At 35.7% G+C, this 26,007-nt stretch overlaps 1 pseudogene across 1 annotated transcript in view; it reads left to right on the top strand.

The window, feature by feature from the left end:
- The window catches only part of LOC311609853 (vomeronasal type-2 receptor 116-like), a 53,611-nt pseudogene extending 27,962 nt beyond the window's left edge, over window positions 1–25,649 (top strand). The window contains exon 6 of the transcript in view: window positions 24,727–25,649. The product of the transcript in view is annotated as a vomeronasal type-2 receptor 116-like (transcript). The remainder of the gene's footprint in view (window positions 1–24,726) is intronic.
- The last annotated feature ends 358 nt before the right edge of the window (window positions 25,650–26,007 follow it).

Genomic DNA, 26,007 nt, shown 5'->3' with positions numbered 1-26,007 from the left:
ATTTGTGTCTTATCAGAAAAGAGTGGGCTTCTTAGAGATAACAACAAAATATAACAAAACAAAATATAATAAGATAAAAAACATCATATTGAAGTTGAGAAAACAAGACAAGGGGAAAATAAATGCCCTAAGAGAGAAAACAAGAATTCAAGACTTCCTTATTTACGCATTCAGCAGATCCATAAAAGTATAAAACTGAAAGCTATATATATAGATAGAAGACATGGTATAGGGCCTGCGAGTCCCACTTTAGATTCTTGGTTGTTAAAAAGGTGTTTTTCTTATAATGTCCTCTGTCCACTCAGTCTTCCCTAGTCTTTCTGCCTGAGATTCTTTGAGTTTTATTAAGATACAAGAGGATAAAATAAAGACATCTCACTTAGACTGTGTGTTCCAAGGTCTCACACTCACTGCATAATTTCTGGCTGGGTGTCTCTGTATTTGCTTCCCAAAGCTGCAGGAGTAAACCAGAAAGTCTCTCTGATGATGATTGAATAAGGCCCTAAACTATGAGTATAGCAGAATATAATTAGGAGTAATTTTGCTGACAAGGAATATTGGTTTCTAGTTTCTCATGCTTGGTTGTTCAAGTAATTTCATGAATGGGTTCCATCTCACTGAGTGGGACTTGAATTAAATCAGACACTAGTTGGTTGTTTTATTAGGGATTGTTTCCTTATTACCCTGGCATATTTTGTGGGCAGGACTAAATATAGATAAAAAAATTTGGTGGTTGTACTTGTATGTTCTTTTGTTCTTTGGCAGCCTATAGAATACCTTACTGTGTTATAGATAGCATAGCATGGAGATAAAAGTTCCACGTAGCATCACTTTGATCTCTCCATGTTAATAAATTATTTTGTTGTGTTATATTCAGCAGTAGGTCCTTGATGCCTGTTGTTTTCCTCTGAGAAACCTATTGTCTTGGCAACAGCCTAGGTTATTTGGGAGAGGGGCAGTTATAGGAATTTCAGCCAACAATTCAAATTCATGAAACCCTATTCTGGTACTGGAAGCTTTGTTTGTTGAGAAGAGATACCCAGTTTGATTTTTGTCTTCCTTATTATTTGGAGACTTCATTAGAGACACCTTCATATATATTATAGGAAGTTTCCATTGAATTAAGTTTTGAAATTGCCTCTCAAGTGTTCATTTTTAGTTGTCATTCTCCTCATTCCCTCTTTCAATTCCAGCTTACCTCTCTCTTCCCATATGTTTCTCCTATTTTCATCCCCTCCCCAGCTCCCATACAGCCATAAAATTTACTCTCTTTCCCCTTCCCAAGGAAACCTATGAGATGCCCCATAATTCCTTCTCTATTCCTAATCACTCTGTGTCTATAGAGTATACTTTTGTTCTCATTTATTTAACAGCTATAATAAAAAGATAAGCAAATATATATCATATTTATCTTTCTGGTTCTTACTTACCTCACTTAGGATAGTATTTTCTATTTACATCCATTTGATTATAAGTTTCACGGTGTCATTTATTTTAACATCTGAGTAATGATACTTCATTTAATAAATGCATTGTATTTCCTTATTTATTCCTCTAAAGAGGGAAATCTAGGCTGTTTCCAGTTTCTGGCTTTAAAAAAAAAGCAGCAATAATCATGATTAGTCAAGTGTTTCTGTCATAGGATGATGCATTCTTTTAGTATATTCCAACAAGTGGTAAAGCTTGATTTTGAGGAAGTATAGTTGCATCTTTTGAGAAAATGATATACTGATTTCCATACTAGCTTTACAGGTTTATAGTCAAAGTGGTTTTGATTTATACAATATATTCTTAGCATTGATTCCCCTCCCTAAACTCAACTCAGTCCCTCTCCACTTTTGTACTGCCCCAATCCAAACTCTCTCTCTCTCTCTCTCTCTCTCTCTCTCTCTCTCTCTCTCTCTCTCTCTCTCTCTCACACACACACACACACACACACACACACACACACACACATTAGAACACAATAGACATCTCAAGATAAGAATAAACTAAAATATGATAAAAATAATAACAAACAACTCTGAATATAATAAAAAAACAAAGGAAGTAAAAATAAGTAAATTAATAAAAAATTAATACAAGACCCTCCAAAACTGCAAGAAACACATGTACACATTGACACACATATTTTCACACTAAGAACCCCACAAAAATAAAATCAGAAACCATAAGATATACACAAAGGTCTGCAAGCTTAAAAATATTGTCTAGACTAAGCATTGTGGTATAATAAACCTCATATAATATATCGTTGAGTTCATTTTTTGTTATCTCCTGCTGGACATGTGAATGACCCTTAAGTTTTGTTTGATTAGCCCTTAAAAATCCATGAAGAAATATTTTTATCATTTGCTAGCAGTTACAATTGGAGATAGCTTCTGGGTTAGGAATATGGCTTCTGCCTGATTACCATCTTAGTTCAAATTCCTCTTCTGCCTGGTACATGTATAGGCCATTTGAATGCTTTCAGACTCTCTGTTAGTTCATGTATGTCCAAGTCCTGATATATCCAGAAGGCTTTCTTTCCATGATGTCTTCTTTTATCACTGGCTCTTAGAATTTTTATGAATCCTCTTCTCCTGTGTTCTCTAAGACTTGAAAATATGTATTTCTTAACATTTTAATTTATTAGCATTTATTCAGATTACATCATGTTTGTTATCCCCTCACTTGTATCTTCTCATTCTCATTCTCCCTCCCTATTCTGCCCTATTCCCCTTCCCTAGACCTCTGACAGAAGGAGACTTCCTCTCCCACCATATGCCCTCAGTCTACCAGGTCTCATTCTGACACCCTGCATCTTCTTACTCCGCCACTTTAGAACTGAGTTCCATGGTCTGTTACTCTCTGAACATTATCCAGTTGTATGACTCTGTATTAATTACAATTTACTGTAGAAGGACACTTCTCTGATAAAAGCTGAGAAAATATTAATGTATGTGTGTAAATGTTTTTATTCTCTCAAATGAGAAGATGAGATGAGAGACATTTCTAAAAATTTCTCAATTCTCACTGGACGGTTCAACTCATCTTTTCCAGCTCAAACTTCTCTCCAAGCTGACTAATATAAAGTGGATTCTCTTGATTTCTGATTGAAATGATCTGCCTTGCCTAGAACTATTTCTAGCAAAATAGTTTAATCTTATGACTCTCTTTCATTCACTGCTCATTCTGCCTTTATCGGTGTCTACCTTGTTTTCTCTGAAACCTGTCTCTGTAAAACTGTCCTGGTAAGAAACTCCTGATAAACAAACAAACCTCTCGTTCTTTCCTTTCCTGTGCTGCTTTTAAGCAGACTCTCTTTCTTGTCCTGTTCTTATTAGGGTTGAGTGTATCCTATCTCTGACAAATTCTGTCAAATATTTCTCTGATCCATCACTTTGAGTGCCCTCAACTAGATGCCACTATTAAGGTTGGCTGTTTCATTCTATAGACTAGCTGTATGTTTACTATTTGGGATTTAAGGTATATGATAAAGAAATGTCTTTATTCCAGCCAGATCACACTGTAATCCAGACTGTGTCTGCATTCCAGATGAATCACACAGCCCTAGAAGGCCTTTGGATATGACACATTGATGCCAGATTAAAATTTCTCTACATATGTGTATAGAAGAATGTAATTAAGAGTTGATTACACTGCTGTTTCTTTTGTAGAAGAGTAGAATTTGGTTCCTCCTTAAGTCAATTGCCTGCCTAATCTCAGGTTTTTGGCTACCCAGGCAGTATCAGGCATATGTCATGGAGTAGAAAATAATTTCAACAAGATACCATTTATTTTCATAATTTTTGTGCCCTTATTGTGCCAGAGAGTCATGCAAGAAGCTCACCATCATACATTACAGTGTTTGTAGCTGGGGTGGTGTTTTCTTTTCTTCTGTAGTAGTGTGCAGAGTACCTCTTAGCACTAAGAAGATTAGTCAGTAGTGATAAAGGCACTCAGTAGGCATCAGTTCATCTTCTCTTTGCTCAGTGTGTTATGAGGGCCCCATTTGTCTAACAATTATACACAACTCATGTGACAATTGAGCTTTCATTTGTTGGCTAGAGATGTACAATTGGATTTGGCTCTCCCATTATTTGGTGATTCTAATTAATTTCTAGTTCATATATGTCTATGAATTAATCAACTTCAATGTCAATAGTTTTCTATACAATCCCTTAATGTCACTGAGTTTTAGCTGTCCATTCCCATATTACCTTCCATATCTATCTCTGTCTCCCTTGCTAATTTTATCATCCTAATTTATTCTTCTCTCTCATCTATCCATAACTATAATTCTACATCTTTATAGGGTCATAGCTCTCTGTGTCTCTCTCTGTTTTGTCTTTGTCTCTGTCTGTCTGTCTGTCTGTCTGTCTCTCTCTCTGCCACATACTCTTACCTCAGAGGATATATGGATTACTTATGAATACTTAACAGGTTAAAAAGCCTCATATAAACAAATACATAGCATATTTGGAGTTTTTAGGTCTAGTTATATCACTCAAGATAATTTTTCTAGCTCCATTAATTTTCCTTGGAAATTCCACAGCACCTTTAAGTTTTAAGATTCTATTTATGAGATGCATTTCTTTCTCATTGCTTTGCTTCTCTTGAGCCAAAATAGTAAATCAAAAATAATGTGATCAGCCTTTAATACTTATGTTCAGAAAGCTGTCATGTTATTAATATAATCCCCACTCTGAAGGATGTTACAAAATATATTTATGACACTTCCCACTAAGAAAAATAAATTTTCTGTAAATATTTTTATATCCATTCAGTTGATTCTCTACTTATGTCTATTTTTGAAATTTCTTTAATGAATCCCAGCTATACTGGGAAGATTTCAAAGTATAAAGATTGTGATAATCATCAATTCATTGAGAACAATGTGCTATGACTTACAAAGAGTATTAATATATCATTTTCCCCATATTACATAGATTAATGTAGAATCATGTTTTGTGACAACTAGCCAAAATTGCAATCATGCCATATAACTGCATTATTGAATATTAGCTAAAATATAAACCAGTATTAGATGCTTATACTTGAGCTAACAGCAACTAAACACAATGGAATAGAAACATCACTAATTTTTGGTCAAGATGTTCAAAATAGAAAATTCTTGTATCAAAGTGAATTCAGTAAAAATACAACAGGTAGAATGCAAGTGAAACCAGAGAACTAGAGTATAAAAATTTTGGTAAGATGATGAATAAAGACAGAAAGAGTAAAATCAACCATGAATTACATTTACATCACTAATAAGATTGTGTATTTAGTTATTGAAAAATTATAAAATTATTTATCTCTTTGAAAACATACTTTAAAATAAAAACAAGGTTAAAATTTTATTTCCTCATCAACAGTATTATAACTATGTTTTTGGATGAAGATTCTACTTCCAACATGTATGTTAAAATGTCAACTGGTCTTGTCACTGTGTTAGTCTTAAATAGATAACCATGTTGTGTGGAGTTTTGTCCACATATCCTCTTGTTAAAAGTTCTGTACTGAAATCACTCATTATCACTATATTATGTAAAATTTGGAGTTTTAGACCTAGCAGATTTTTTTTAATAAGTGAGGGAATCACATCTTGATATACCTCTGATGCTCATCTTGGGACTTGCGCTCCTGATAAACTAACATGTTTATTTCAATTCCTTTTTTGTTTTTTTTTTCTATTTTTGAAACTATACGACAATTACATCACCTTTTTTTCTTTCCCCAAGTACTTCCATAAACCTTCCTTACTTTCTTTTAAATTTATTGTTTATTTTTCATTCATTGAAAACAATTCATTTTTTTGCGGCTTGAAAGGTAATTCTTTTTTTTTTCATTTTTTTCTCATTTATTAATTTATTCTTGTTACATCTCAATGGTTATCCCATCCCTTGTATCCTGCCATTCTTCCCTCCCTCCCATTTTCCCCTTATTCCCCTCCCCATGACTGTTCCTGAGGGGGATTACCTCCCCCTGTATATGTTCATTTTTCATATAATATACTTTGATTCAAATTTTCCCTACTTTTTCTCCCAGTTCCTCCCATAATCTCCCCTCCTATGGATCTCTTATTAGGAGCGGTTTCTAAGAGATAACAACCAAGTATGGCAAAATAAGATTAAAGAAAAATATTATCATCTCAGAGTTGGACCCAGCAACCTGAAAGAATAAAAATTGTTCCAAGAGGAGGCAAAAGAGTCAGAGACCCACTTATTGTCATAGTCAGTACTCCCATCATAATACTAAGTTAATAGCTAAAACATATGTGCAGAGGAACTAGTGTAGAGTCACATAGGCCACATGCTAACTACTTCAGTCTTTGAGCTGATATGATCCTTGCTTACTTAATTTAGAGGTTCTTTATCTTTTGATTCCTTCCATCCCCTCTGACTTATATTTTGCCTGCCTCATCCTCAGTGGGACTCCATGAGCTCTTGGGGGAGGAATTTGGTGGTGACCTACAACTTAAACTCTCTGCTCATAATTTTTGGGTGTGATCTTTTAATCTATTCTGATCTGCTGACAGGGGAAGCCACTCTGAAAATAACTGTACAAGGTGCTAATCTATGAATATAGAAGAATATCATTAGGAATCATCTTATTGATTTTTTAGACTAGTTCTTTGGTTTTACCCTCCATCTCTGTGATATCTAGTCTTTTGCTCTTCAATACCCATGCATTGAAGAGCATGGCCTTTTTTTCATGGAGTCTCACACAAGCTTTGTGACAACATTTTCCTAGTGTGGTTTACAAGCAGGACACATTGTAGGCCAAGGTTCTGTCACTGGGTTGGTGTCAATGGTTCTCTTTCAGAAGCCTGGAGAGAAACTGCTGGCACCAAAGAAATAGAACATAGTTGTAAAGGTTCTGCATGGACACAAACTCAGCTTATCCATGGTCAATGAGCTGTATAGATGTGGTCCACTGCAGTGAAGGCCCACTTGGTTAGTTTGTGGAGAGCATGGACTTGACTTTGCATCAGCCTTGTTGTTTGTGGATTTTTATGGGACCTCCTTGGTAAAAATTCAATAGAATACAATCCAGTTCCATCACTAGAAGCTTTGCCTGAATACGAGAGATGGACAGCTGAGACTCCTTATTGTTTATTGCTAGGATTTTTCAATAGGATACCCTTCATACATTCAAGAATGTTTCCACATAAACAAAAATAGCCTTCCCAATTTCAGCCATCTCTCAGAACAATTTTTTCCTTCCTTCCATCTCCCTCTTTACCTGAATCCTCCTACTCCTTTTCCCACCTGCGTTCAGCTGACCTGTAAAATATATTCTATTTCTCCTTCCCAGTGAGAACATTTGTTCTCTTTGCTTTACATAGCAGTTCTCACACTGTGGAGCAAGGCTCCTTTGGGGGTTGAAAGACTTTCAGAAGAGTCTCCTTAGAAAATCAGAAAAATAGAAATTTACATTTCAAGTCATTCAAGTAGAAAAATTGGTATTATAAAGGAGAGCAAGTTATTTAATACTATATGAGACTATTCTAAGAGATGCTGATTTCCTGATATCTTATTCATTCTATTTGGCATTTGTGTATATGAGAACAATAATCCAATCACATTATTGAAAGTATTCATCAGATGTAGGAACGCATCTGTTTGAAGTTATAGAGTCACTTAAGTATACTATCATATTATTTGTAAATAACAAATTTTTACTTAAAAAAATTATCTCCTTTAAATACTTCTACTTTCTCATTGATCAAGATAAAATTTCAAGTACTATACTCAATTTATATGTAGAGAGTAGGCACACCTGTTGTGTTCCTGACTTTAATGTAATTAAATTGAGTTTTAATCAATTTAATTTGATGTTGGCTCTAGGGTTGCTGTAAATTGCCTTCATTATGATTAAGTATGTTCCTTGAGTCGTTAATTTTTTCAGATCTTTTATTATGAAGGTATGTTGGACTTTGTCAAAGGATTTTCCATATCAAATGAGATGATCATTTTTTTCTTTCAGATTGTTTGTGTGGTAGGTTGAATTCACTTATATTTGCATAATGAACCATTCCTGCTCTGGGATAAAAATTAATTGATAACAATGGATGGTATTTTGATGTGTTCTTGGACTGCTTTGCAAGTATTTTATTGAGTAATTTCTTGCATCTATGCTCAGAAGAAAAATTAGTCTGCAATTCTATTTTGAATTTTTATGTGCATTGAGTATTAGGGTAACTGTGACCTCAAAAATGAAATGGAAAGTCTTCCCGTTTCTTCTTGTGGAATAATTTGAAGAGTTTTGGAGTTAAATCTTTTCCTAAAAATCTATGAGAATTATACACTAAAACCATCTTGATCTTGGATGTTTTTGTTTGGGAGATTGATATCATTTGTCTGATCTTGCTTTAACATTTAAAGTAGTACCTAATAACAAATTGATCAATTTCTTTTATATTTTCCAGTTGGGTGGAGTACTGGTTTTTAAAAACTTCTCCTTAATATTTTCTGGATTCTCTCAATATCTATTGTTAAGACTCTTTTTGTTTCTAATTAAGTTAATTTGGATAATCCCTCTCCAACTTTTAGGTCATTTGAGTTTTCCTTCATTTAATTTGATGATAGCTCTAGATGTGCTATAAACAGCCTTCATTATGGTTAAGCATGTCTCTTGTGTCCCTAATCTTTTCAGATGTTTTATCATGAAAGTTTGTTGGATTTTGTCAAAGTACTTTTCCATATCTAGTTAGATGATCATTTGCTTTTTTTGTTAATTTATTCAGATTATGACTCAATTGTTCTCCCATCACTTGGAACCTCCTGTTCCTCCTACCCTCCCACTACCGCTCTATTACCCTCTCTTAGGTCCATGCCCCAGTGGGATATCCTCCACTTTATGGTCACAGGTTATCAAGTCCCATCCTTGAGTGCCACCAGGGCTACCCACCAATAAGAGGTCATCGAATATGGGGCACCAGAGCTCATGTCAGAGTTAGACCCTGCTTTCCACATAACTGTGGAGGATGTCATCTCCATTGGCTAGATCAGCCTAGGGATTCGGTGTTTACTATTTGTATTGTCCTTGGTTAGTGCAATAGTTTGAGAAGACACCCCTGGGCCTTGATCCACCCATTATGATGTTCTTCTTGTAGGTTTCTAAGATCCTCTGGATCCTTCTATTTCCTCATCTCCTATATATCTCTTACCTAGAATCCCAGTAGGATGTCCTTACATCTGTCCCACTTTCCTGGTAAGTGAAGACATTCATAGGTCATGCCTTTTGGGCTAGTGTTTAATTATAAATGAGTATATACCATGTGACTCTTTCTGTTTCTGGGTTAACTCACTCAGTATGATTGTTTTTAATTTCCTCCATTTGGCCACAAACTTCTGGCTTTCCTTGTTTTTTATAGCTTAATAGTATTGCATAGTGTAAATGTACCACAATTTCTTTATCCATTCTTCAATGGATGGATATTTAGGCTGTTTCCAGGTTTGGGCTATTATGAATAAGTCTGCTATCAACATAGGTGAGCATATGTCCTTGTTGTGTGGTGGAGCATTTTCTGGGTATATTCCAAGGAGTGGAATAACTAGGTCTTGAGGAAGCTCTATTCCCAGTTTTCTGATATGGTGCCAGATAGATGTCAAAAGTGGCTGCCCTAGTTTGCATTCCTGCCAGCAATGAAGGAGTGTTCCTCTTTCTCCACATCCTTGCCAACACGTGGTGTCACTTGAGTTTTTTATCTTAGCCATTCTGATAGGTGTAAGATGGAATCTTAGAGTTGTTCTGATTTGCATTTCCCTGATGACTAAGGAGGGTGAGCATTTCTTTAAGTGTTTTTCATCCATACAATATTCCTCTGTGGAGAATTCTCTGTTTAGTTCTAAGCCCCATTTCTTTATTGGCTATTTAGTTGGTGGTGTTTAATTTCTTGAACTCTTTATATATTTTGGATATTAGACTTTTGTCAGATATAGGGTTGGTGAAGATCTTTTCCCAGTCTGCAGGCAGTTACTTTGTTTTCTTGACAGTGTCTTCTGCCTTATAGAAGCTTCTCAGCCTCATGAGGTCCCATTTATTAATTGTTGACCTTAAGGCTTGGGTTGTTGGTGTTCTGTTCAGGAAGTTGTCTTCTGTGCAAATGAGTTCCAGACTCTTCCCCACTTTTTCTTCTAAATGATTTAGTGTCTCTGGTTTGTATGTTGAGGTCTTTAATCCACTTTGACTTGAGTTTTGTGCATGGTGACAAATATGGGTCCAATTGCATTTTCTACATGTAGACATCCAATTAAACCAACATCCATTTGTTGAAGATGCTATCTTTTTTTCATTGAATAAATGTGGCTTCTTTGTCAAAAATCAAGTGACCATGTGTGTGAGGATTTGTTTCTGGGTCTTTGATTCGATTCCATTGACCAACCAGCCTATTACTGTCCCAGTATTATGCTGCTTTAATTACTGTTGCTCTATAGTACAGGTTGAGATCAGTAATGGAGATTCCTCTGGAGGAATTTTTATTGCATAGGATTGTTTTAGCTATTCTGGGTTTTTTGTTTTTCCATATGAAATTGAAGATTGACCTTTCAATGTCTTTTAAATTTTTGTGTAGGTATTTTGATAGCTATTGCATTGAATCTGCAAATTGCTTTTGGTAAGATGACCAATTTTGCCTTGTTAATTCTCCCAATCCATGAACAAAGGAGATCCTTCCATCATCTCATGTTGTCTTCAATCTCTTTCTTCAGGGATGTAAAGTTTTTTCAAACAAGTCCTTCACTTGTTTGGTTACAGTAACTCCTAGATATTTTATATTGCTTGTGGCTAACAAGAAGGGTGTGGTTTTCCTAATTTCTTCCTCTGCAAGCTTGTCATTTGTGTATAGGAAGGCTACTGACTTTTTCGAGTTAATTTTGTATCCAGCCAATTTGCTGAAGATGTTTATCAGCTGTAGGAGTTCTCTGGTGGAGTTTTGGGGGTCACTTATATTCACTATCATATCATCTGCATATAAGGATCATTTGACTTCCTCCTTTCCCATTTGGATCCCCTTGATCTCATTTTGGTGTCTTATTGAACTGAGTAGAAGTTCAAGAACTATATCGAAGAGATATGGAGAAAGTGGATTGCCTTGTCTGATCCCTGATTTCAGAAGAAGTTTCTTGAGTATCTCTTCATTTAATTTGATGTTGGCAATTGGTTTACTCTGTATAACCTTTATTATATTTAGGTATGTGCCTTGTATTCTCTATCTCTCCAAAACTTTAACCATGAATGGGTGGTGGGGGTTTTGTTTTGTTTTGTTTTGTTTTTTTGAGGGGGGGATTTTTGGCAAATGCTTTTTCTGCATCTAAAGAGATGATCATGTGGTTTTGTACTTTCAGTTTGTTTATATGGTGATTACATTGTTGGGTTTCCATTTGTTAAACCATCCTTGCATGCTTGGAATGAAGCCTACCTGGTCATGGTGAATGATATCTTTGATATGTTCTTGTAATCATTTTGCAAGTATTATATTGAGTATTTTTGCTTCAATATTCATAAGAGAAATTTGTCTGAAATATTCTTTTTTTGTTGGGTCTTTGTGAAGTTTAGGTATCAACATGGCTGTGGCCTAATAGAAAGAATTTGGTAAGGTTCCATCCATTTCTATCTTTTGGAGTAGCTTGAAGAGTATTGGTATTAACTCCTCTTTGAAGGTCTGGTAGAATTCTGCACTTAAACCATGTGGCCCTGGGCTTCTTTTGGTTGGGAGACTATCAGTGATTGCTTCTTTTTATATAGGTGAAATAGGGCTGTTTAAATTTTTTATTTTATCTTGATTCAGTTTTGACAAATGGAATCGATCAAGCAAATGGTCTGTTTCTCTTAGATTTTCAAATTTTGTAGCATATATGCTTTATACCACGATCTTATTATTTTTTGTATTTCTTTGGTGTCTGTTGTTATGTCTCCTTTTTCATTTCTTATTTTGTTGATTTGGATAGGGTCTCTCTGTCTTTTAATTAGTTTGGATAACGATTTGTCTATCTTGTTGATGTTCTCAAAGAAACAGCTCCCTATTTTGCTGATTCTTTGAATTGTTCCCTTTGTTTCTAATTTATGGATTTCAGCCCTGATTTTGAGTATTTCCAGATGTCTACTCCTCTTGGATGTTTCTGCTACTTTTTTTTCCCTAGGGCTTCCAGATGTGTCATTAACTTGTTTATTTGGGATGTTTTCACTTTCTTTCTAAAGACACTTAGTGCTATGAATTTTCCTCTTAACACCCCTTTTGATGTGTCCCACAAATTTGGGTATGTAATTCCTTCCTTTTCATTGAATTTCAGGAAGTCCTCAATTTCCTTCCTTATTACTTCCCTGACCCAAGTGTCATTAAGTAGAGCGTTGTTTAGTTTCCATGTGTGTGTGTAGGTTTTTTGTTGTTTCTGTTGTTGTTGTTGTTGAAGTACAGCCTTAGACTATGGTGATCTGATAGGATACAAAATATTATTTCAATCTTCTTGTATCTGTTTTGGTTTGCTTTTTGACCTACTATGTAATCAATTTTGGAGATGGTTCCATGGAGTGCTAAGAAGAAGGTATGATCCTTTGCGTTTGGGTGAAAAGTTCTGTAAATATCTGTTAGATCTATTTGATTTATGATGTTGGTTAATAAAGCTATTTCTTGGCTTATTTTCTGTCTCAAAGACATATCCTCCAGTCAAAGTGGGGTGCTGGTGTCTCTCACCATTAATGTGTGGGGATCAATGAGTGATTTAAGCTTTGTTAATAATTCTTTTACAAATGTGGGTGCCCTTGTGTTAGGAGCATAGATGTTCAAAATTGTGATGTGTTCTTGGTTGATTTTACCCTTGATGAGTATGAAGTGTCCTTCCTCATTCCTTTTGATTAATTTTGGTTGAAAGACTATTTTAATAGAAATTAGAATGGCTAGACCAGCTAGCTTCTTGTGACCATTTGCTTGGAATACTTTTCCCCAGCCTTTTACTCTGAGGTAATGTCTGTCCTTGTGGGTGAGATGTGTTTCTTGAATGCAGAAGAATGTTGGGTCGTGTTTATGCATCTACTCAGTTAGTCTATGTCTTTTTATTGGAGAGCTGAGACCATTGATGTTGAAAGATATTGATGACAGTGAATGTTAAGAGTCTTAATTTTGATGTTGGTTCCAGTAGAGAGTTTGTGTGGTTGTGTTTTTGTTGTAGTGTAGTTATCTATTTCCTATGTAGTTTTGGTTGTAACTTGTCCTTTTGGGGTGGAGTTTTCCTTCTAATAACTTCTGTTAAAGCTGGATTTTTAGGTAGGTAGTATTTGAATTTGTTTCTGTCATGGAATATCTGATTTTCTCCATCAATGTTTATTGATACTTTCGCTGGGTATAGTAGTTTGGCCTGGCATTTGTGTTCTCTTAGGGTTTGCAGGACCTCTGCACAGACCCTTCTGGCTTTCATGGTCTCTGCTGAGAAGTCAGGTGTATAGATTTGCCATCATACATATGTTACTCAGCTTTTTTCTCTTGCTGATTTTAATATTTTCCTCATTCTGTATATTTTGTGTTTTTATTGTTATGTGGTGGGAAGATTTTCTTTTCTGTTCTATTCTATTTGGTCTTCTGTACACCCCTTGTACGCTTGTATACATCTCCCTCTTCAGATTGGGGAAATTTTCTTCTATTATTTTGTTGAAGATATTTTCTGGTCCATGGAGTCTGGCATCTTCTCTTTCCTCAATACCTATTATTTTCAAGTTTCATGGTGTCCTTGATTTCTTGCATATTCTGTGTTAGCAACTTTTCAATTTTAGCATTTTCTTTGATGGTTGTTTCAAGTTCTACAATTGTTATGTTTAAGCCGCAATGTTCATTCTTCCATTTCTTGGTTTCTATTAGAGAAGGTCACCTCTATATTTTATTTGTTTCCTTCATCTATTTGTTTGTATTTTCCTGAAATTCTTCCAGTGCCTCTCTATATGTCTCTTTTATGTCTTCAGCACATTTGGTTGTATCCTCCTGCAGGAGTTTACAGATTTTATTCTTTTCTTCCATTATTATCTTCCTTACTAAGGACTTGAGGTCACTTTCTTGTATTTAGAGTGTGTTTGGGTTCTCAGGGTTACTTTCCTTGGGATAGTTGGAATCTGGAGATGCCAAACTGTTTTGGTTTTTGTTTGCATTCTTATGCTGTTCTATTGTCATTTTGGGATCTATGATGTTGGGAGTAGCTCCTGGTATCGTTCAGTGATCGTTGAGAGTGGATAGTTGGTAAATGATTAAGGGCACATGCCCTTGCCTGTGGGGGTCAGGGAGTTATTCCCTGGAATAAGCAGGTGACCTCGTTTCCACTCTTGGAACCTTTGCTCTACACCTTCAACTCTGGGCTAGTCAGAAGAAATTGGTTTCTGTCTGGACTCTTTCACTTTACTGCTGTTATTCAGATCAGCTGTTTTGGGACCCAGACCAAAGTCAGGATGTGCTCTGGTTGGGCAGGTTGATCCCAGCTACCTTTCCTTCCTGCTGCCTTGGAGCCAAGACTTTGCCCAGGTCAGACTCTTGGGGCTGTGGTTGCCTTTTAGATCAGTGTCTAGATACCAGAGATGTGTCCAGCCTCTCCCAAGAGCATGGGAGATCCTGCTGGGCCTCTGGGATCTGATCCAGTTAGATTCTGTCTGTTGGAGAGTTGAGGATCAGTATGCTGTGGCCCAGAGATGGGACCTATTCAGACCATGGGCTGAGCTCTCCAGCTGTGCAGGTTGCTCCAAGCTGCCTGCACTTCCCGCGGCCTTGTAGCCAAGATCCTGCTTGGGTCAGACCCTCTAAGCTGTGGTCACCTTTTAGATCAGTGTCTAGACACTGCAGAGGTGTCCACCCTCTCCTGAGAGTGTGGGATTTCCTGCCAGGCCTGTGGGAACTGTCAAAGTTGGATTGCAACTGCCTATGTCTGTGGGCTCAGTCCATTGTGTCCACCTCTAATTTGGGCCCCAATTCCACCTGCGGGCTGCATGCACACTCTGCAGTTTTAGGTAGGCCCAGCTGCCTGTGTTTCCTCTTGGCTCTGGGCCCTCCAAAATTTGGCATGGGGCAGGTGGAGGGATCCAAGGGCAGTTTCATCCATTTCCCTGAGACTTCCTCAGGCCAGGGGCTCTGGTGTACCACCACCTCACACACTGAAATTGTGCTTTAGAAGCCAGCTGCAGCCTGCAGGTGGGCTCCGTTGAAGTCTGGAGAGTGGATTCAAGACCTCTGTGGGCTGTTGCTTGACCCGGGGCCAGGCCCACCGGTGGTCTGTAGTGTGTGGGACCCCACTCATCTAAAGTTCTCTAGATTCAGAAGTCTGTGGCTCCATTCAACTCCCTGGTCTCTGTGCAGTAGATCAGATACAGTGCATACTGGGTGCCACCATCTTGGAACTCCCTCATCATTTTTTTGTTGTTTTTTCTTTCACATTGATTGTAGGATTGGTTGCATGTACTTATTTTATATCATCCCAGTATCTCTAGAATTAAGTTTAAAGCTTAATTGATCATAGTAGATGACATTTTGTTCCTGATTTTTGTTAATTTGGATATTCTCTCTATCTTTTAGGTAATTTGAATAAGGATTTATCAATCTTAATGATTTTGCAAAGAACTGACTCTTTGGTTCTTGGTTAATTGTCATTTTATCTTCATATCAATTTTATTTTTCTGTGTCTTGAGTTTTCTTATTTCTTGCCATCTATTCCTCTTGTGATTACCTTTTGTTTCTAGAGAGTTTATGTGTGCGTTTAAGGTTTTGAATGTCCACAAATTTTATTTCCAGAATTCTCTCAATTTTTTTATTAAATTTTTTTTGGTCTTGAAAAGTTTCATTTGTTTCCTTCAACTATTTGTGCTTTATTGGCTTTCTCTAAAAGATTCAATTATTTTCTCCATTTTGTTTGCTTTTTCCTAGATTTCTTTATGGGATTTATTCATTTCTTTAACAGCCTTTACCATTTTGACTTGTGGTCTTTTGCTAGTGGTTCAGTTATGCTGGAGTATTCAGTGCTTGCTATGGTAGGGTTCTAGTGTAGATGTACAGCATTAATTGCTATTGATTGTGATGTTATACTATTACCTAGGTATCTGGGTTTGGGATGATTCATTGTCTATTGCTGACTCCTGGATATGTGTCTTTGTTGGTTGAGTGTTTTGTTGCTTGGTTTCTATTTTCTTTCTAAAATTTTTGAGAGTATAATAGCTGTGTGTTTCCTGATTTACTTCTCTGATTACTTTCTATATTCAAAGGAAATGCCCATTTGTTTTTGAAGTTTTTATATGGAATGAGTAGGGTAAATGAAAATTAAAAGAGAAGGTCACTGTGACCTGTTAGACACAAGGTCAGAGAGGAAAGGGAGACATAAATTTTCTGCTATAGAGCTGGAAGAGACATTGTGGGGATTGGATCCTAGGAGCAATATTAATGCTATAGGGTTGTTTTACTCTGCTGTTGTCATAATTACTTGTCTATGTGCATAAACTCAAAACATTTAGAAGGTTGTTTGACAATAAGTAGGTTGAGCTAAACAGCAGCATTGAGTTCCTTTTTATGTGATATGGCCTCCCCCCACTATGAAATTTTATGTCTGTTCATAGCACCAGGTATGAATTACTAGTTTGATAAATATCACTTTCCTGCACTTTAGATATGTTGTAGGTCCAGAAATATACTCAATATGCACAATTTAAGAGCACATAAGTCATGAATAAAAAATTTACAGTTTTCTGTTAGTGACTATAGTTTGAATCCATTCTTAAGTAAAAAATAGAGTGACCACATTAATGATGAAATTCAAATATTCAAAATATCACTTATTTAATATTGTAGAATAAGAAAATATATTTCAAAGAGAAGTATAATTCTTACATAATTTAGTTAATGAAACAGATATCATGTAGCTAAATCAAGTCAGAATAAGAATTCTATACTTATAGAATATATTGTATCATAAAAAAGCAACAATAAAATAATCATAGTAGAAGAAAGGAAAAAATTAAGATTGTTAAAAAGTAAATTGAGAAAATATCTTGAGAAAATGGACTAGAATTCCATGAGTACAAAAGAAAAAGAGCAAGAATGATAACAAGAACATAACAAATTATCAAAAAAAGAGATTGGAATTTCCTGAAAATAAACTTTATTAAATTTTAGCTTAAATTTTTAAACAGAGAAAGTCCATTGATTTGGAAATGTTTTTCAGAATTCCACAAAGATTTTACATAATAATCACATGGCATAATCAACCAAGGAGCATATGTTTTTAAATTCAAGATAAAATTCACAAATATTTAGAAACAGAGTATTCATCATTTCTTTTTTGAATATATAGACAAATTTCAATATATCTTTCCCTATATATTTAAGATAATACTATAGCTAAATGTAACAACATATTACTGGTGAAGAATTTAAGCTACAAGAATGTAATGGTACTTATAATTTCAAAATCATTCAGAGTATGAACTCAAATTGAGTACTCATGATATTTTATGAAAATAAATGTGGGTCCCCAAGGTGAGAACACCAATGAATAATTGATTTTCAAAGAATATTGTCCATATTGTATAAAATGTGTTCAGAACTATGGATTTCTTTTTTTCCAATTTTTAAAATTACATTTCTTTTTTACATATGCATTTATATTATTACACATAAATAAAATAAACTACAAATAGCAAGAATAATCATGAATCAATCAAGAATTACATAGATATTACATTCATAGGGTTTTGGTTGTTTGTATTCACCAACTTTGAAGAAAACATCTTTCCTGTCCTGGTGAGTGAAAATTCTGAATGAAAAGTTAGTGTCTATCATATCGCATCTTTATCACATCTCATCTCTCTATACTTAAAAACACCTTAACCCCTAAGCAACTAAGCTTAATTGTAAGAAACCAGAAGTGCAGAGTAGCATATTAAAAATGAAAAAATTAGAGAAGCAGTTTGTTGCTTGAATAGTCACTCAAAGCTCTCTTTAACAGTGGAAGATCATCTTCAGCCTTCTAGTCCAATATACCTGACAGACCTATTTGTGACGCAAGAACTATTGAGGACTCTTTGACCCTGTCTTAGCTGAGTTTGGGCATTGACTCCGCCTCCTTTCAAACTTGCCCATTTTTAGGAAGTAATTTGTCTGTGGGAGAAATAAGGAAGTTTTTCACAGTGGCTATTTTGCCACATTTGAAGCCATGTCCAAAAGGGGGTTATTTGATGTGTATCATCTTTTTTGAGGTAGGCTGGGAGTTGCCAGGAGTTAACCTGTCTTTTTGTCAAAAAATCTTTAAAAAATAAAAACATCTTTAAATGCCATATTCTATACATCTATGAACCTTAGAAGACATTGTCTATTTTACCTTATATATCTGTAGAATCATATCTATCTGTTAAACCTAGGATGTATATTGTTATGATAAAAATAGACTAGTAATAGAAATGACCATGATTTCATCAACTAACAATTAAATTATAATACTTAATTATCCTAAACAGCCTGCAATACCACTTTCAGGGTTTTGGAATAAATCTTGTATGATATTTGTGTTCTATGGGTACACTACCTCATAATAGAGTAGAAATACATATAATGTGTGTGAAGAATAAACTTAAATTTGAATGCTATGCCAATGTATTAAAAGTAAACTTATTTTGTACCAATATGCAAAATTCTATACACTCAATTAAAATTTACATTATTTGTGAGAACAATTAAGGCCTTAATTTGTGGAGTTGATTCAAGAATCTACTTTTTGTTCTGTCATCCCTATATATTTCTATATCCTTTCTTCTTTCCTTTGAACCCCAACTCCATACGTACTAAAGAAAGATAAGGAAAAAGAGAGAGATGTTTGAGTCCAACCTTGCTTTCTCTTTGAAGATGACAAATAATAACTTATAGCCAACACTCAATGAAAATAAGCATGTGTAGCCCAAGAGACCAGACAAAATCCTACCCAACTCTCCTAAGCAGAAATGGGGCATCGTTCTACTGAGGTTTATTTTGGCTGATTTGGGCAACTGATACCTTTGTACAGGCCCAAATAAAATTGAGGAAAATGGTTAAACAAGCCAAGAATAGTATTTGTGGCCCAGTTTCTAAATGTTAAGAAATTCCCAGTGTAATAGGAGTCTTATATGAGAAAGACTGATGCTGAACCAAGTGGTATCATTAGCTTTCTTTGAAGCTATCCTGGGAGCTGTTCTATTCTGATGAATAACAGCAACTGAAATTCCAGGGGACAAGAACATGAAGCATCTCCCTAAATGTTTCCCATCTGTTCAATATTCCACTGTTGAGAATTCTGTTCGGCTCTGTACTCCATTTTTTTAACTGAGATATTTGACTTGATGGTGTTTAATTTCTTGAATTCTTTATATATTTTGGATATTAGCCCTTTTTTGGAGGTAGGATTGGTGAAGATCTTCTCCCAGTCAGCAGCCTGTTGTTTTGTTCTGTGGTTTCCCTTGCTTTACAGAAGCTTTTCAGTTTCTTTATGTTCCATTTATTAATTGTTGATCTTAAAGCCTGAAGTGTTGATGTTCTATTCAGGAAGTTGTCTTCTATGCCAATGTGTTCAAGGCACCTCCCCACTTTTTCTTCTAACAGATTTAGAGTGTATAGTCTTAAATTGTGTTCTTTAATTTACTTTGGCTTTGTGCAAGGTGATAAATATGCATCTATTTGCATTTTTATACATGTAGACATCCAGTTTGACTAGCACCATTTGTTAAAGATGCTATCTTTTTTCCATTGTATGGATTTGGCTTCATTCCAAAAAAAATCAAGTGTCCATAGGTATGTGGATTTGTTTCTGGTTCTTCTATTCAGTTCCACTAATCAACAAGCCTATTTCCATGCCATTACTATGCTGTTCTTACTACTGTTGCTCAATCTACAGCTTAAATCTGGAATGGAAATTCCTCCAGAAGATATTTTATTGTAAAGGATTGTTTGAGCTATTGTGGGTTTTTTATTTTTCCATATGAAATTGAAAATTGATCTTTAAAGGTCTGTAAATATTGTCTTGGAATTTTGGGGGGGAATTTCTTTGTATCTGTCAATTGCCTTTGGTAAAATGGCCATTTTTACAATGTTGATTCTCCTGATCCACAAACATCGAAGTTTTTCCATCTTGTGATATCTGCTTCAATTTCTTTCTTTAGAGACTTGAAGGTTTTTTTTATATGTTTTTCACTTGTTTGGTTAGATTTACACCAATATACTTTATATTATTGTGGCTATTGTGAAGTATGTAGTTTTCCTAATTTTTTCTCAGTTTCTTTGTCATTTGTATATAGCAGGGATAGTGATTTTTTAGCTGCTATTGCATACAGCCACTTTGCTGAAGGTGATTTTTAGCTACTGAATTTACTTGGCAGAATTTTTAGGGGGCACTTATGTATACCATCATGTAGCCATGAATAGTGATTGTCTGACTTCTTCTTTTCCTATTTTTATCCCTTTCATCTACTTTAGTTGTCATGCTGCTCTTTCTAGGAATTCAAGTACTATATTTAAGAAATATGGAGGGAATGGACAGCCTAGTCTTATACCTGACTTCAGTGGAATTTATTTGTTTCTCACCATTTAGTTTGATATTGGCTATAGGCTTGTTGTATATTGCTTTTATTGTGTTTAGATATGTGCTTTGTATCCCTGCTCTTCCCAAGACTTTAATCATGAATGGGTGTTAGATTTCCTCAAATGCTTTCTCCACATCTAAGGAGATACTCATCTTTTTTCTTTCAGCATGATTATATGATATATTATATTGATGCATTTCCATATATTGAACCACCCCTGCATGTCTGAAATCAAGCCTAATTGGTCATGGTGAATTATATTTTTGATTGGTTCTTGGATTTGTTTTGACAGTATTTTATTGAGAATTTTTACATCAATGCTCATTAGAGAAATTGGTCTGAAATTCTCTTTCTTTTTATAGTCTTTCTGTGGTTTATGTATCAAGATGACTGTGGCCTCATAGGATTAGTTTGATAATGTTCCTTCCATTTCTACTTTGTGGAATTGTTAAAAGAGAATTGGTATTAGGTCTTTTTTGAATGTCTGGTTGAATTCTACTCTGAATCCATCAGGTCCTGGGCTCTTCCTGTTTTGGAGACTTTTTATGATTGCCTCAATTTCCTTAGGAGATATAAGACTATTTAATTTGTTTACTTGATTTTGATTCCATTTTGGTAGTTGGTATCTATCAAGAAAATTGTTCATTTTGTTTAAGTTTTCAAATTCTGCAGCATATATGCTTTTGAAGTATGACCTAATGATTCTTTGGCTTTCCTCAATGCCTGTTGTTATGAGTCCCTTTTCATTTGTAATTTTGTTAATTTGATTACTCTCCCTTTGACGCTTAGTTAGTATGGCTAAGTATTTCTCTTTCTTGTTAATTTTCTCAAAGAACCAGCTCTTGGTTTTGTTGATTATTTGAATTGTTCTCTTTGTTTCTAATTTATTGATTTCAGGCCTGAGTTTTATGACTTCCAACCTGGTCCTCCTCTTTTATGAGTTTGTTTCTTTTTGTTTCAGATCTTTCAAATGTGCTATTAAGTTGCTAGTATGGAATTTCTCCAATTTCTCTATAAAGGCACTTAATGCTATGAACTTTCCTCTTAGCACTACTTTCATTATGTCCCATAAGTTTGGGTATGTTATGCCTTTGGATTCATTGTTCCAGGAAGTTTTTTATTATTTTTTTTATTTTCATTTCTTACCCTGGTATCATTTAGTAGGAACTTGTTCAGTTTCCATGAGTTTTTAGTCTTTCTGTTATTTCTGTTGTTATTCAGTTCCAGCTTTAATTCATGGTGGTCTGATAAGATTCAAGGGATTAGTTCTATCTTTTGGTATCTCTTGAGGTTCATTTTATGACCAAATATATGGTTGCCTTTTTGAGAAGAATGTGAATTCTTTCATGTTCAGGTGAAAAGTTCTGTATACATCAATTAGATCCATTTGATTCATGATGTCTATTAGTTTTATTGGTTCTCTATTTAGTTCCCTAGTGGAGATCTATCTGTTGGTGAGAGTGGGATGTTGTAGTCTCTCATTATTAATGTGTAGGGATCAATGTGTGATTTAAGCTTTAATAATGTTTCTTTTTATGAATATGGGTGTTCCTGTATTTGGGGAAGAAATGTTCAGAATTAAGACATACTCTTGGTGTATTTTTTCTTTGAAGAATATGAAGTGTCTTTCCCCTTCTCTTTTGGTTAGTTTTGTTTAAAAGTCTATTTTATTACATACTAGAACGGCTACTCCAGTTTTTTCTTGTGTCCATTTGCTTTGACTACCTTTTTCCAGTCCTTTACTCTAAGGTAATGTTTATCTTTATTGCCGAGGTATGTTTCTTGTATGTGGCAGATTAAAGAGTCCTGGTTTTGCATCCTTTCTGTTAACCTATGTCTCTTCACTAGGTAGCTAATGCCATTGATGTTGAGAGATATTAATGACCAGTGGTTATTGGTCCCTATTATTTTGATGTTGGTAGCAGTAGAGTGTGCATATATTAGCTTCTTTTATTTTGTTTTTGTGGATATGAGGTTATTTATTTCTTATTTTCTTTGTTTTGCAGTTTTCCTCCCAGTATCTAAGTAAATCTGGATTTGTGGTTGGATACTGTTTGAATTTGTTTTTTTGTGGAATATCTTATTTTATCCATCTTTGGTGAGCTTAGTTTTCCATGGAATATCTTGTTTTCTCCATCTGTGGTCTGTAGTACTCTAAGGTCGCATCTGTGGTCTCATACTCTCTGCATGACATCAGTCCAGGGTCTTCTGACTTCAATAGCCTCTATTGAGAAGTAAGGTGTAATTCTGATAGGTTGGCCTTTATCTGTGACTTGGCCTTTTTCTCTTGTAGCATTTAATCTGTACAGCTTTGATCTATCCATTTAGTGTTTTGATAACTCTGTGGCAGAAAGATTTTCTCTTCTGGTTCAATCTATTTGGAGTTCTATAGGTTTTATGTATATTTATGGGCATTTCTTTCTTTAAGTTAGGCAAGTTTTCTTTCATGCTTTTGTTGAAAATATTTTATGGGCCTTGCAGTTTGGAGTCTTGTTTTTTATCCCTATAATTCTTAGGTTTGGTCTTTACATTGTATCCTAGGTTTCTTCAATATTCTGTGTCACAACCTTTTTAATTTTAACATTTTCTTTGACTGTTGTATTCAGTCACTTATTCAGTCAAAACTTTTATTGTTGATATTCTTTCTTCCCTCTCTTGAATTCTGTCAGTGATGCTCGTGTCTGTAGATCCTGTCCTCTTTTCTAGTTTTCTATTTCCAGGATTATCTCAGATTGCATTTTCTTCATAGCTTCTATCTCCATTTTTAGGACTTACATTTTTATTCATTTCCTTCTCCTGTTTAATTGTCATTTATTTAAATGATTTTTAAAATTATTTTATCTCTTTCTTTGTGTATTTATGTTCTAGTTGGAAGGTTTATTTTCCTCTTTTAAGGATTCTAACATTTTCATAATCTAGGATTGAAATCTGTCTCTTGTGCATCAGCCGTGATAGTATCTCCAGGACTTGTGGTGGTGGCACTGCTTGTTTCTGGTAGTATCAAATGGTCCTGGGTATTGTTGCTTGTGTTCTTACACTGACCTCTTCCTATTGTGATGTGCCCAGTGCTGAGTGACCTGAGGGTGGATTCACCTGTGTTCCTGACTGTGATGTCATCTCGGTGTTTGATCCTACAAATGCTGGAGGTTTTTGCTGTCCTCTGGCTTGCTCTGAGCTCCTGGGAGTTCAAGATCTTCCTGCCAGCCAAGTGGGTGGTACTCATGCTGCTTAGATACCCCCAGGAGCTTTCTGTGGCTTTTCATGGTGATCTGAGGTCAGATCTACATATGATCCCAACCGTTGTCTGCTTGGTGCTTGAACCCACAGATGTTGGTAATTTGCAGACCCTGGCTCACTCTATGCAGCAGGGAGATCAAGAGCTGCTTGCCAGCCAGGTGTGGCTCTACCACAGGTACCCAGTAGCTGCTTGGACCACTCCCAGAATTTTGTATGTATTTTCTGGGTGACTTGAGGTCAGATCTACTTGTGTTCCCAACTGTGATGCCTGTTCAGTTCTATAACCCACAGACACTGGTGTTTTTGCCAGCCAAGGCTCACTCTGTACACTGGGATTTTATAAGCTGCTTACCAGGCAAGGGTATGCCACTAGCCTAAGGAGGCTGCATGTCTGTTTCTGTGGGGTTCTTGGACTTCGTTGTTTTCTTGGGTGGCCAGATGTCTGATCCAAACATGAGCCAGAAAATTGGAGTCATCTCACCTGTGGGTCACCAGTGCTTGTGTTTTGTGGTTCTGAGATCAGTCCTTAGGTTGCATAATAGTCACTGCTGTCCTGCTGATCAAATAAGTTGTGTGCTAAGTGCTGCCATCTTGGATCCAAATTCTAAGGATTTCTTTTATGAGGTGATGTCAGAATAGCATGATGTTTATAAAATATAATTCAGTAATCTTTTGACTTATAAAATAGATGCAACAGAGCCCCAAACTAAGGAAAAGATACAAAGAGAATTGCAAAACATTGGTCTTCTTTGATTTTTTTATCATCATAGGAAAAGAGTGCTGTATAGCTTTGAAATGATTCACAGAGTACTTAAATACTTGTTTCTGAACTATAAAGGAAAGTAATTAAGGAAGCCTTTCAATGGGCTGAGGCTGGATAACTGATTAGAGAGAAAGGGAATACCTGAGGATTGATTCACAGTCATTATTTCTGAACAGATATGGATCATTGTGTGAAGTGTCCAGAAAGTCACTATGCAAACTCTGAGAAGAACCACTGCATCCAGAAATCTGTGAGATTTTTAGCCTATGAAGACCCTTTGGGGATGGTTCTTGCCACCACAGCACTGTGCTTCTCTATACTCACAGCTGTAGTTCTTGTACTCTTCATGAAGCACAGAGACACACCTATTGTAAAAGCCAATAATCGGGCTCTCAGCTACACCCTGCTGTTGACACTCATCACCTGCTTCCTCAGTTCCTTGCTCTTCATTGGCCAGCCCAATACAGCCACCTGCATCTTGCAGCAGACAGCATTTGGAATTGTATTCACTGTGGCTTTCTCCACAGTGTTGGCCAAAGCTATCACAGTGGTTATTGCATTCAAGGTCACTGTTCCAGCTAGAATAGTGAGGTGGTTAATTGTATCAAGGGCCCTTAATTTCATCATACCCATCTGCACATTGATCCAACTTGTTCTCTGTGGAATCTGGCTGGTCACCTCTCCACCCTTCATTGACCAAGATACTCATGCTGAACATGGCCACATCATCATTGTATGCAACAAAGGGTCAGCAGTTGCCTTCCACTGTGTCCTGGGATACCTCTGCTCCTTGGCACTTGGGAGCTACACCATGGCCTTCTTGTCCAGGAATCTTCCTGATACATTTAATGAAGCCAAGTTCCTGTCCTTCAGCATGCAGGTGTTTTTCTGTGTCTGGGTCACATTCATTCCTGTCTACCATAGCACAAAGGGGAAAGTCATGGTAGCTATGGAAGTGTTTTCCATCTTGGCCTCTAGTGCAGCACTCCTTGGCTTGATTTTTGCTCCCAAGTGCTACATTATTTTGTTAAGGCCAGATAAGAACTCCTATCTTGACATAAGGTGGAAAAGCCATTCACTAAGAAATAATCATTTATAATTTGATTAACATTAAAAATAATCTGTTTGTAATAAAATACAATGGTTGAATCCAGTGACACAGCATTCTAAATCATTTATTCAGATATAATACCATGTAATTCTGTGGATTCATATTTCTTTATTTAATTGTTTTTTAAGTTTCTTTGTCCTGAAACCATTATTTTTACTTCACATTTCATAAACATATTATACTATTATTTGTAAAAGAATCTCACTATGTATTCCCCATTGGCCTTCATTCTCATAAGTAGACCAGTATGGCATAAAATCATGGTCATGTACATGACTTCCTCTGCTTACAAATTATTGGTGAAGATGTGTCACAGTGTCTAACCATGTTGTCTTTAGTCTTTTTT

This window comes from Acomys minous, assembly GCF_964271855.1.
Source record: "Acomys minous genome assembly, chromosome: 2".
NCBI lineage: Eukaryota > Metazoa > Chordata > Mammalia > Rodentia > Muridae > Acomys > Acomys minous.
This window is presented reverse-complemented; position numbering and strand designations above follow the sequence as displayed.